Consider the following 13,215-nt stretch of genomic DNA (forward strand, 5'->3'; position numbering starts at 1 on the left):
CAGGCTGAGAGCATGTCACGCAGCCACCTTCGCTCACGGCGTCAGCCTCGTGGCGGTGTAAGCTGCGCAGACCTGGCAGACATGTTCGCCATTCCGGAAGAGAACCACACCCACAGAAACGTTCCTTTTATTCATACCCCTACGCTAGCCTTGCGTACGCCGAGCCAGCCCACAACGCTAAAGATTTGGGGGGTGGAGGGGGCACGTACGCGCTATGTTTTCATAATCTTCCCTACTGACTGTACTATCATGTTTGCGTCCACTGTCCACTTCACTCAATAGACCATCAGTGTATGTTGACATGTACATGTCTGTGCTCTGCATACTCAAGTCTGTCTGGCACATGCCCTCAACACTTTGCATCGAGAATCACTTGCAACCTTCGCACATACTTTGCTCCCATCACTCCCCGCATTCTGCATTGTGTGGCAGAGGTGCTATACCATGTTTGGTTTGTGTACATGACTAGCCACGGTTCCCACAGTACGTAGTGTCGTTGTGTCTGCTAGGTGTACATGTTGTTTGTCATGTTGTATGTGATTATATAAGGTAGCGCGTTTATTTATGAGCAGTGGTTTCTCCCATATACATATTGCTGTCTTAAAGAGGATACAGAAATGTTCTCACAGGTGAAAAGTGCGACCACAATGGCAGTCATTCATTACTATGCAAGAATGTCCAACTGCACGACGCTTCTAAGCTTACACCCCCCAATCTTTCGTGCTTTCTTAAAAGCACACCAACTCCCACAATCAGACCAACATTCACACAGCTTTCTAACGGCAGTTATCTGCTTCTTAATAACATGGACTGCTACGGAATGTGAGCTAGCATACCGTATGTCCTTACTGTTTCAAACCGGGTAACTTCCTGTGGCAATCTCTATTCCCACCCAACAAAGTAACTCCCAAAGTTCAACTTGACCTTCAATACCTACTTTGAAAATAGATTTTATTAAACTGAGCAAACTGAAAGCGCTTTTGTTTCAAACAGACGTGTCCCTCACTTCTCCAAAAGTAATTTACCAACTGCAGATAGCACGAACTTCAAGTAAAATACACTCCCTTTTAAATACGAACCTCCCATTACACTTTGTGAATTGTTACACAATTTTCATCACATCTGACATTTAAGCTCTGGCACACTTTTTTAACACTGTCTCCTCCGGCCTTGTCACAGGCTTTCAAACTGTTTTTGGTATAATACCATACTTCATTCATTCGATCATCTCTGGAATAACAGGAACAGTGCCCATAATTCTGACTCTGTTTGCGGCCATCCTACTACTATTTTTGCTAGTAAAAAATGGCTGCGCTCCCTGTAGTAACAATCATGTCCGACAGAATACGCCTCTACGGGAAGCTACGTCAATACCGTGAAAAAAACGGAACAACTTTTCGGCCGCCTGCCTCTATCTATTATCGGAGCCAGCTACAACATGACATTTATTTACACATATACAATCTGCGTGTAACCATCTTTTTATTGCAAAACTTGCCCATTCGACTGGCGAATGGATCTATGCCTTGCCAACATCCCAACAAACACTCCCGATCTCCAGCAGGTAATGGAGTATCTTGAAAACCATGAACTTGATTGTTCGAGCAGTGGAGCATTGGCGGATGCAACGCAAAAAGGTATCCTGGCGGAATGGGATTTCTGCGCAGCTGCGAAAGATCTCCTGCAACGTGCGACCTTTGACAACATCGCAGATTGCCTACCAGTTCAAATTGCCGCTCCAACATTCGAGGAACATTACTGTCCCTTCGAGGATATGAACTGGATCGCTTCACTTTCCTCACACGATGACAACAATCGCCTCTTGGAACATTACGCATCTCAAGCCGCTGAAGAACTTCCGGACTGCAATCTCCAAGACTTGTAAGAAATTCAATAGTTCAATTGAAGTGTGTTAAAAAAAATTATAGGAAAAAGTCATTTTTTCCAACTTTTTTGACTTTTTCCTATAAATTTTGTTAATACACTTCAATTGAACAATTTTCATATAATAACTTTCTAAGTAAGCTTAGGCATTTGAACTCTGTTTTCATTATTGTCCCTTACCTCTCCAGACTAACCAGGGATGGGTGATGTATGGCCTATGCAAATACGCTATTTACTTGCTAAATTAGCCTAAGCTCGACATCCATTTTGAAACCATGTCTATTCTATGTGCACACATGTCTCTGCCTGCCTGTTATCCACAAAGCCCTTTCACACAAATTAGCTCAGACTCTGCTCACGAGCTGGCGATCAAGATAAAAAAACACGGCACTGTTCAGGAACTGGTTCGCACAGTGTGGTAATCGTATCATACCTTTATTTCCATTATACAATTTAAAGTCATTCATGTCTAATAGGTATTGTTTATGTCACATGGAACTGTAACATGTAATGTGGAATTGACTGATGCAGGAGCTTAGGTTTGAATACAGCAGAAGCGGTTGGAGTTTGCCTCAGCTGGATGCCTTAGCTCTTGCACCAGTGGTTCCATTTATGGCACTTAAATAAAGACTCTTTTTATATAACTTGCAGACTCCATCGCTTTATTACACACACCTGATTTCACCATTTGTCTTCTGTGGCATTGCAACATTCTGCATTACATTCTTCACGATTATTTCTTTATTCCTGCTTGCTAAAACACTCCATTCGAGTCTTTAGACCGGTAGGGGTGAGTAGTTTGCTTCCCACTCCCGCTATAGTCTAAACCCATACTAACACCACTTGCACAGCTATGCTACAGCGGCCAGAGCACATCAGTTTACAGCAATCAGCTCAAGGTTTCATCCCCGAGTGTACCGGCACCTCACCACCATCTCACTCTGGGCAAAACACTATCACACCAGTAAGGATGAATACTTCGCTTCACACTCCTTGTATAGCAAACCCTTTCCTACTTTTTTTGCCCTTTTTTCCCCTTACTCGTTTCAAAGGAATCACAAAATGGCTGCCAACACTTCCTAGTTGCAACCGTTCGCAGCCAATAACCAGCAAGCTCGTACTCGTAACGCCTCAGCCAATCAGATGGCAGAATTCCCAAATATCGATTTCTGTAAATTTCGATATTTCTCCAAAACTACTGTATGGATTCACACCAAATAAACAAAAGGATGCTTTCTAGAGCAAGACCCTTTTCCCTGTGATGTCATTTGAGATGTCATCAGTGATGTCACTGACCATGTCATGAATGATGTAATATGTGACATCATCAGCAGTGGATTGCGGGCGCGCGAGATGTAGTTAGTACAACTAACTATATCGGAGGAATTTCAATGGTTTTGTTCGAGTGAAATGTCCAGCTAACTATAACACCCTAAAACCTATTGTTTTTTCAGTGAATTTCTAAGGTTTTTTAAATGCTAATTCCTAACTATATCAGGCCTGAAACCTATGGTTTTTTCAGTGAATTTCAAAGGTTTTGTAAATGACAATTTTTAATGCTATCATGATTTTTTTGATGCTGATTTAGTACAATATTTAAACTGTTTATTTTTAGATATTTTATTTTTTGAATTACATTATACATTACAATACAAAATATACTTTCTCAGAATGAATTTCTTTAGTTTAAATACTTTGCAAATAGGCAATAGACTTTTAAGTACAGTAGTTACAGTTGTTGCAATGGGCAACACAATTTCAAACACAAAGCAACATTGAGCTCAATGTGAATTTCTAGTCAAATGCAATTAGTTACTTTATGGATTGCTTTTCTAACCACGGGACTGGATGCTAGATTCAGTCCTTCGACATCTCCTGTAAACAGTTGAGTAAAAGTGTTTTGATTACAGTAGTGATTTTTAAGGATTATTATTGTATTTTAAAAGTTGAAAGTTAGAAACTTTTTCCCAAAGAATCACCAATGTTATCCTATGGCAGAAAATTCACTCAGCAGGTAAGTAGTGTTATCGTTACTTTTTCTTACTTAGTGGTGGATCCTGGATCCAGCACAGGTGAATCTCCTGTAAACAGTTGAAAAAATGTGTTTAAGTCATACAGACGATTTTTTAGGAATATTTTTAGTTTGTGAAAATAGACACTTAGAAACTTTTCTACTTAAAAGCAGACAATGGATTCCTATGGAAGGAAATAAAAGTTACTGTTAAGTATGCTTACAATTACTTTTCAGGGTCAGTGCTGGGCTAAAAGATGCAGCCCTGGGTTCTCTCCTGATAACAGGTGAGTAAATTGTAATTCGTAGTTCGGCCGATTTTAAAGGAATATTTGTACGTTTCAAAAATGGACACAGAAACTTTTCTGCTGAAAACCACACAATGGATTCCTATGGAAGGAAATACAAGTTACTAGTAAGTACGCTTAGAATTAATTTTCAGGGTCAGTGCTGGACTAAAAGATGCAGCCCTGGGCTCTCTCCTGACAACAGGTGAGTAAATCGTAATTCGTAGTTCGGCTGATTTTAGAGGAATATTTGTACGTTTCAAAAATGGACACAGAAACTTTTCTGCTGAAAACCACACAATGGATTCCTATGGAAGGAAATACAAGTTACTCGTAAGTACGCTTAGAATTAATTTTCAGGGTCAGTGCTGGACTAAAAGATGCAGCCCTGGGCTCTCTCCTGACAACAGGTGAGTAAATCGTAATTCGTAGTTCGGCTGATTTTAGAGGAATATTTGTACGTTTCAAAAATGGACACAGAAACTTTTCTGCTGAAAACCACACAATGGATTCCTATGGAAGGAAATACAAGTTACTAGTAAGTACGCAAAACTTTTGGCCAGTTCCACTCTGCTCCTACCCTGAAAGTTTCACGGTGATCTGTCGAGCGGGGGCCGAGAAAAAAGGGGGGTCCCAAAACACGTTTTCCCCATGCAATTTCCCATAGGATCTGTTGTCGCAGCTGCAGCCCGAACCGCTAGAAGGAATGACACCAAATTTGGCAAAGAGGTAGTCCTCAGTTCACAGCAAAAACCAAAGGAAATGATGGATGGAGTGTTGAACATTGCAAGCACTCACCCCCAGTCAACTGATCTGGGTTTAATCCATCACCGTTATTTAGCCCAATCTGCCACCCCAGTTCAGACATGGCCATATGCAAATCAGTCTGACCCTGTGCCTCATGGGAACAGTGCAGCCCGAACTGCCAAGCCATGTCTTCCCTGGACCGGAAACAAGCTTCCTAGGACCAGTTTCTGGCATTTCAGCCGTCTTCAGCCAGGCTTGCTTGAATCCAGTGGCAAAGTGAGCAAGGGACTCACGTCTGAGCATACCCTGCCAACTTATGGCGAACACAGCAAAAACCAAAGGAAATGATGGATGGAGTGTTGAACATTGCAAGCACTCACCCCCAGTCAACTGATCTGGGTTTAATCCATCACCGTTATTTAGCCCACTCTGCCACCCCAGTTCAGACATGGCCATATGCAAATCAGTCTGACCCTGTGCCTCATGGGAACAGTGCAGCCCGAACTGCCAAGCCATGTCTTCCCTGGACCGGAAACAAGCTTCCTAGGACCAGTTTCTGGCATTTCAGCCGTCTTCAGCCAGGCTTGCTTGAATCCAGTGGCAAAGTGATCAAGGGACTCACGTCTGAGCATACCCTGCCAACTTATGGCGAACACAGCAAAAACCAAAGGAAATGACGGATGGAGTGTTGAACATTGCAAGCACTCACCCCCAGTCAACTGATCTGGGATTAATCCATCACCGTTATTTAGCCCACTCTGCCACCCCAGTTCAGACATGGCCATATGCAAATCAGTCTGACCCTGTGCCTCATGGGAACAGTGCAGCCCGAACTGCCAAGCCATGTCTTCCCTGGACCGGAAACAAGCTTCCTAGGACCAGTTTCTGGCATTTCAGCCGTCTTCAGCCAGGCTTGCTTGAATCCAGTGGCAAAGTGAGCAAGGGACTCACGTCTGAGCATACCCTGCCAACTTATGGCGAACACAGCAAAAACCAAAGGAAATGATGGATGGAGTGTTGAACATTGCAAGCACTCACCCCCAGTCAACTGATCTGGGTTTAATCCATCACCATTATTTAGCCCACTCTGCCACCCCAGTTCAGACATGGCCATATGCAAATCAGTCTGACCCTGTGCCTCATGGGAACAGTGCAGCCCGAACTGCCAAGCCATGTCTTCCCTGGACCGGAAACAAGCTTCCTAGGACCAGTTTCTGGCATTTCAGCCGTCTTCAGCCAGGCTTGCTTGAATCCAGTGGCAAAGTGAGCAAGGGACTCACGTCTGAGCATACCCTGCCAACTTATGGCGAACACAGCAAAAACCAAAGGAAATGATGGATGGAGTGTTGAACATTGCAAGCACTCACCCCCAGTCAACTGATCTGGGTTTAATCCATCACCGTTATTTAGCCCACTCTGCCACCCCAGTTCAGACATGGCCATATGCAAATCAGTCTGACCCTGTGCCTCATGGGAACAGTGCAGCCCGAACTGCCAAGCCATGTCTTCCCTGGACCGGAAACAAGCTTCCTAGGACCAGTTTCTGGCATTTCAGCCGTCTTCAGCCAGGCTTGCTTGAATCCAGTGGCAAAGTGAGCAAGGGACTCACGTCTGAGCATACCCTGCCAACTTATGGCGAACACAGCAAAAACCAAAGGAAATGATGGATGGAGTGTTGAACATTGCAAGCACTCACCCCCAGTCAACTGATCTGGGTTTAATCCATCACCGTTATTTAGCCCACTCTGCCACCCCAGTTCAGACATGGCCATATGCAAATCAGTCTGACCCTGTGCCTCATGGGAACAGTGCAGCCCGAACTGCCAAGCCATGTCTTCCCTGGACCGGAAACAAGCTTCTTAGGACCAGTTTCTGGCATTTCAGCCGTCTTCAGCCAGGCTTGCTTGAATCCAGTGGCAAAGTGAGCAAGGGACTCACGTCTGAGCATACCCTGCCAACTTATGGCGAACACAGCAAAAACCAAAGGAAATGATGGATGGAGTGTTGAACATTGCAAGCACTCACCCCAAGTCAACTGATCTGGGTCTAATCCATCACCGTTATTTAGCCCACTCTGCCACCCCAGTTCAGACATGGCCATATGCAAATCAGTCTGACCCTGTGCCTCATGGGAACAGTGCAGCCCGAACTGCCAAGCCATGTCTTCCCTGGACCGGAAACAAGCTTCCTAGGACTAGTTTCTGGCATTTCAGCCGTCTTCAGCCAGGCTTGCTTGAATCCAGTGGCAAAGTGAGCAAGGGACTCACGTCTGAGCATACCCTGCCAACTTATGGCGAACACAGCAAAAACCAAAGGAAATGATGGATGGAGTGTTGAACATTGCAAGCACTCACCCCCAGTCAACTGATCTGGGTTTAATCCATCACCGTTATTTAACCCACTCTGCCACCCCAGTTCAGACATGGCCATATGCAAATCAGTCTGACCCTGTGCCTCATGGGAACAGTGCAGCCCGAACTGCCAAGCCATGTCTTCCCTGGACCGGAAACAAGCTTCCTAGGACCAGTTTCTGGCATTTCAGCCGTCTTCAGCCAGGCTTGCTTGAATCCAGTGGCAAAGTGAGCAAGGGACTCACGTCTGAGCATACCGTGCCAACTTATGGCGAACACAGCAAAAACCAAAGGAAATGATGGATGGAGTGTTGAACATTGCAAGCACTCACCCCCAGTCAACTGATCTGGGTTTAATCCATCACCGTTATTTAGCCCACTCTGCCACCCCAGTTCAGACATGGCCATATGCAAATCAGTCTGACCCTGTGCCTCATGGGAACAGTGCAGCCCGAACTGCCAAGCCATGTCTTCCCTGGACCGGAAACAAGCTTCCTAGGACCAGTTTCTGGCATTTCAGCCGTCTTCAGCCAGGCTTGCTTGAATCCAGTGGCAAAGTGAGCAAGGGACTCACGTCTGAGCATGCCCTGCCAACTTATGGCGAACACAGCAAAAACCAAAGGAAATGATGGATGGAGTGTTGAACATTGCAAGCACTCACCCCCAGTCAACTGATCTGGGTTTAATCCATCACCGTTATTTAGCCCACTCTGCCACCCCAGTTCAGACTTGGCCATATGCAAATCAGTCTGACCCTGTGCCTCATGGGAACAGTGCAGCCCGAACTGCCAAGCCATGTCTTCCCTGGACCGGAAACAAGCTTCCTAGGACCAGTTTCTGGCATTTCAGCCGTCTTCAGCCAGGCTTGCTTGAATCCAGTGGCAAAGTGAGCAAGGGACTCACGTCTGAGCATACCCTGCCAACTTATGGCGAACACAGCAAAAACCAAAGGAAATGATGGATGGAGTGTTGAACATTGCAAGCACTCACCCCCAGTCAACTGATCTGGGTTTAATCCATCACCGTTATTTAGCCCACTCTGCCACCCCAGTTCAGACATGGCCATATGCAAATCAGTCTGACCCTGTGCCTCATGGGAACAGTGAAGCCCGAACTGCCAAGCCATGTCTTCCCTGGACCGGAAACAAGCTTCCTAGGACCAGTTTCTGGCATTTCAGCCGTCTTCAGCCAGGCTTGCTTGAATCCAGTGGCAAAGTGAGCAAGGGACTCACGTCTGAGCATACCCTGCCAACTTATGGCAAACACAGCAAAAACCAAAGGAAATGATGGATGGAGTGTTGAACATTGCAAGCACTCACCCCCAGTCAACTGATCTGGGTTTAATCCATCACCGTTATTTAGCCCACTCTGCCACCCCAGTTCAGACATGGCCATATGCAAATCAGTCTGACCCTGTGCCTCATGGGAACAGTGCAGCCCGAACTGCCAAGCCATGTCTTCCCTGGACCGGAAACAAGCTTCCTAGGACCAGTTTCTGGCATTTCAGCCGTCTTCAGCCAGGCTTGCTTGAATCCAGTGGCAAAGTGAGCAAGGGACTCACGTCTGAGCATACCCCATACCCTGCCAAAGTTCAGACACGTGCCTTTTGCATAAATGGTGTGAATCTGTTCAGTAGTTCCTGAGAAAATTAGGGTAAAAAAGTTAGTGATATCTATGGCCGGGGAGGATCCGCGGACCCTACCCGCACCGTAAGCGCACCCTCCCTGAACCAAGCGTGCACCCTCCCGATCACGCGCTGAATGCTAATTGGCTGTCGAGTGTCTGTCTACATTCGAAACCAGGAACTGTTGGCGGCCTTTTTCTGCCTCGGTAGAAGCGAGGCTGAAGAAGCAAGGGGAATAAGTGTGTAAAACATATAAAGGGGGCAGAGTGGAAATACTCTGAACCTCTAGAGGTGCTTAGGGGGTCCCAGAAGGACCCCCTGGAGCCCCCTTTAAAAAAAAAAAAACAGCAAAATGTGCGCAGGGTGCGCGCATCCTACCGCGTTGGGTGCACGGATTCTCACGCGTTGGGTGAGCGGTTCCTAACGTGCGCGGATCCAAGGAAAAAAAACTGAAATTTTTGGGAGATAAACATCAAGCTTAAGTGTTTTGTTCTTGAGTGGCTCTAAAAAGAGCTGTTGTGTTCATTGAGAGTTTTTGGTACTTATAAGTAAGTACCTATACAGAGTCTAAAGTTGTTGAGGAAGACTCTGTTTCCTTCATCAGTAAAGTGTACTCCATCTCTCCTATACATCTCTTGCATATGAAAGCGCAGATTGTTATTGTAAATGGACCCCATTCTATAGTCTCGGAGAAAAGCAGAAACAGATTTATTCACAATTAAAAAAAATTATAGGATTAGATGTAAAAATATATTAGTTTTAAGACTAGTTTAGAGTTTGTCTTCAATTAATATTCACATGAAATACATATATATATATGTTTTTTTAAATGTTAAATATTTCACGGGATCCGCGCACCTACCGCGTCATAGACGCAGATGACATATCGCGGAAGCGCGTAAACATCGCGTTACGTACACTGCCTTGAGCCTACCTTAGGGGTGCTTTACATGTAGTAAAAGGGAAGGTTTGGGCCTGGAAAGTGGGTGCATTTGCCAGGTTGAAGTGGCAGTTTAAAACTACACTCACAGACTCTGTAGTGGAAGGCCCAAGACAAGTTTGCAGGGCTACTCATGTGTGTGGCACAGTCAGTGTTGCAGGCCCACTAGTAGCATTTGAATTATAGGTTCTGGGCACACACAGTGCACTTTACTACAGACTTACCAGTGGATAAAATATGCCAATCATGGATAAACCAATCACCAGTACCAATTTACACAGAGCATATGCACTTTAGCACTGATCAGCAGTGGTAAAGTGCCTGGAGTCCTAATGCCAACAAAAACCAGTCAGAAAAAATAGGAGGAAGAAGTCAAAATGTTTGGAGATAACCCTGCAAAAAAGGCTAGGTCCAACAAGGATTATAGCTCACAGCACAGGGGAATATACAGATAATAAAGACTTTTTCAAAATTCGTCTTTGCTCATCATGTACTGGGCAACTTGGAAATATAGGGCAAAGGGCTGCAGAGTATAGCTGGTTTGTTGTGAGATATAGAAAAACAATGAGAGAGAAAGGGTATTCTGCACGGGAATACTCCTGGTCCCCATAATCAATATAATCAAACACTAGGAGGAGTACAACCTGGAGGTACCTCAGTGCCTCCGTAATAAAGAGAGGTGCACCAAAAGGACAGAATCGTCCTTTTTAGAAGACCCCTCACTCACCAACCTAGTTGGTGACATGCTTCATCATCGGGGTCCCACCCAGATAGCCGAATGCCATCCGGGTGTGCTGCAACACATGATTACAGTGGAGCTGGTATTTTCTCTTGTTGTGTGCAAGTGAAAAGAAGTGATTTAAAAAATGGCCAGTTTTAACTCTCTATGGATAAAACTCTTTATTCTGGAGCGACTGGACAATGTTAAAAATTCAGGGGATACCATACGAGGTTAAATTGACCTGAGGTATCTAAAAGTGAAGTGAAAGATAAAAGTGGTCTAAATGTTTCAACCTCGTGGAGGAATCTCCAGGTTTTCGTCAGGACCAGTGTTAATAACCAGGGCGGTCTACACACGCTAAGGTGTACCCTACCCTTGTGAACCACTGCGAGTACATTATGGGGTTTCACATTAACCAAGGATAGGGTACACCTTAGCGTGTGTAGACCGCCAAATTTTAAATCACTTCTTTTCACTTGCACACAACAAAAGAAAATACCAGCTCCACTGTAATCAGGTGTCGCAGCACACCCGGATGGCATTCAGCTATCCGGGTGGGACCCCGATGATGAAGCATGTCACCAACTAGGTTGGTGAGTGAGGGGTCTTCTAAAAAGGACAATTCTGTCCTTTTGGTGCACCTCTCTTTATTACGGAGGCATTGAGGTACCTCCAGGATGTACTCCTCCTAGTGTTTGATTTTGTTGTGAGATATACCATTACAGAAGATTTTATACACATTCTGAACTTCCTTTCAAGCCTGGCAAACAAGGTAAGATATAAAGTATAGCCCTAAAACTCTCAGTTTAAAGGCAAGGCTAAAGTACTGATGTGTAGAGTAAAGCCTTTAGAGATCTGATATACAATGGCACTGAATAAACTGCAGGAGTGTCCTCAGGAGAGTATCATTTGGTTCGCAGACTTTTCAAGGAAAATGGGCAGACATGTCCCGCAAATCTTAAGAGTCATCAAGATCAAGGCTCTTCATATTAAATGAATAGTGGTGAAATGACAATATAGCCCTAAAAATCCTTCAGGGAAACTCAACATGCTGTCCAGTTACTCTGTATAGGAATTTGTAGAATGCAACATTTGCCTACGGGCTGCTTGGTGATATATGAGAGAGTAGTGATCGATTGGTGACTAATATGCATATATCCAAGTTTGTATTGCTCTCAGATTGTCACAAATCTGTTCTGTCAGAGATTTACAAACGTTGATGAAAATAATTGCTTAAAAGGGTGTCAGAATGGAGGACCTTCAAAATATCAGGCAGATACTAATACTAATACTATTTTGGTGGTCAACTGAGTATTTCCACTGTAGCAGAAGGTGTGTGTGTGAGGTCATATAGTCCAGATTATGAGCCATTCATAAGAAATTGCAATTGTAGATGAATAACCAGCAGCAGATTAGTACTGAGGAACCTATATTCTTTTATTTTTAGAAAACATGAGTTTGGTGTATGTGATGAGTAGGCAACTATGCAGGTGTCTATACCATAGTCTTCTGGTAATGGAGCGATTGCTTCAAAAGTGTCCACAATAGGGCTACCCTAAAATATAAAATGAACTTGCACATTGCGCAGGATTCAAAAGATGGTATTTTTTCAACCAATTGACAAGGTGTCTTGGTTGGTGGGCAGAATTACATTTGGATGTTATAAGCATCAAATATATGCATGCATGTATGTGGTATGTTTTTAGTGCAAACTATTCTGAAAATCAGTGGAGCACTGTACAAGGTTAATGAGAGTCAACAAGAGGTTTGAGGGATAGCTGGGTTCTGAAAGTGGATGTGCACATTTGGGTTGTGTCATTGTGTTCCTTCAAAAGGTATGTCTTCAGCTGTTTTCCAAACTGGGGCAGGAATGGGGTGGTCCTGATGGATATGGGAACTCCTTTCCAGATCCTATACGCACAGATGTAGAGAGACTGCTGCCTGGGTTTTTTATTTTTTGCACTTCGCCTCCAATCTGGATTAGTGCTCAGCTGTGATTGTGGAAAGAGTCACCAGAAATGGCGAGCTTGTCAGCCAGATAGGGTAGATGTTGGTCGTGATAGCTTTTAGACAATGCCGTAGGTTTTGGAGATGGTGTAGACTAATATGAGGAGCAAGTGGAATTCAAAAACATAGACAGTGTTGTGGTCATATTTCCTCATATCTTTGATGATGATATCGTCTGAAGATTTTCCAGAACCTCATACACAAACGTTTTGATTTTATCAAAAACACAGAGTTTGAGTATTACTCCATTCAGACATGTTTTTAGGTCTCGCCTAAGCAGCGCACATGCGCTGCTTTAGGAGGGCCTTTAGCCATCGGTCTTCACTTTTGAAACACTGCACTCGTGCATGTGGCAGCATCCACATTGCGTTTGCGAGCAGCGGCGCGGCCACGATAATTACAAACATTTGGCCGCTGCTCGCTCCCGCAAGGTGGATGCCACCACAAGAACGAGTGCAGTGCTTCAAGAGTGCAGACCGCTTGTTTACCCCAAGTTTGTTCTGCTTTTCACAGCGCACGGAGCGTCAGTACGTTGCTCCTGGTTTCCATGATGCCAAGAGGCATTGCAGCCCCTCCCACTCCTCCTCCCCCTCTTGTGCCAACAGTTTCATCAGTTTATTTTAATAAAAAGAATTGGTATGTG

The 13,215-nt window shown here is 44.6% G+C and overlaps 1 protein-coding gene across 1 annotated transcript in view; it reads right to left on the reverse strand.

Annotated features, from left to right (window-relative positions):
* Positions 1 to 13,215, reverse strand: part of HOOK1 (hook microtubule tethering protein 1) — an 859,473-nt gene that overhangs the window by 660,945 nt on the left and 185,313 nt on the right. The gene's annotated exons all lie outside the window — the stretch shown is intronic.

Source organism: Triturus cristatus, chromosome 4_2, assembly GCF_964204655.1.
Source record: "Triturus cristatus chromosome 4_2, aTriCri1.1, whole genome shotgun sequence".
In the NCBI taxonomy this organism is placed as follows: domain Eukaryota; kingdom Metazoa; phylum Chordata; class Amphibia; order Caudata; family Salamandridae; genus Triturus; species Triturus cristatus.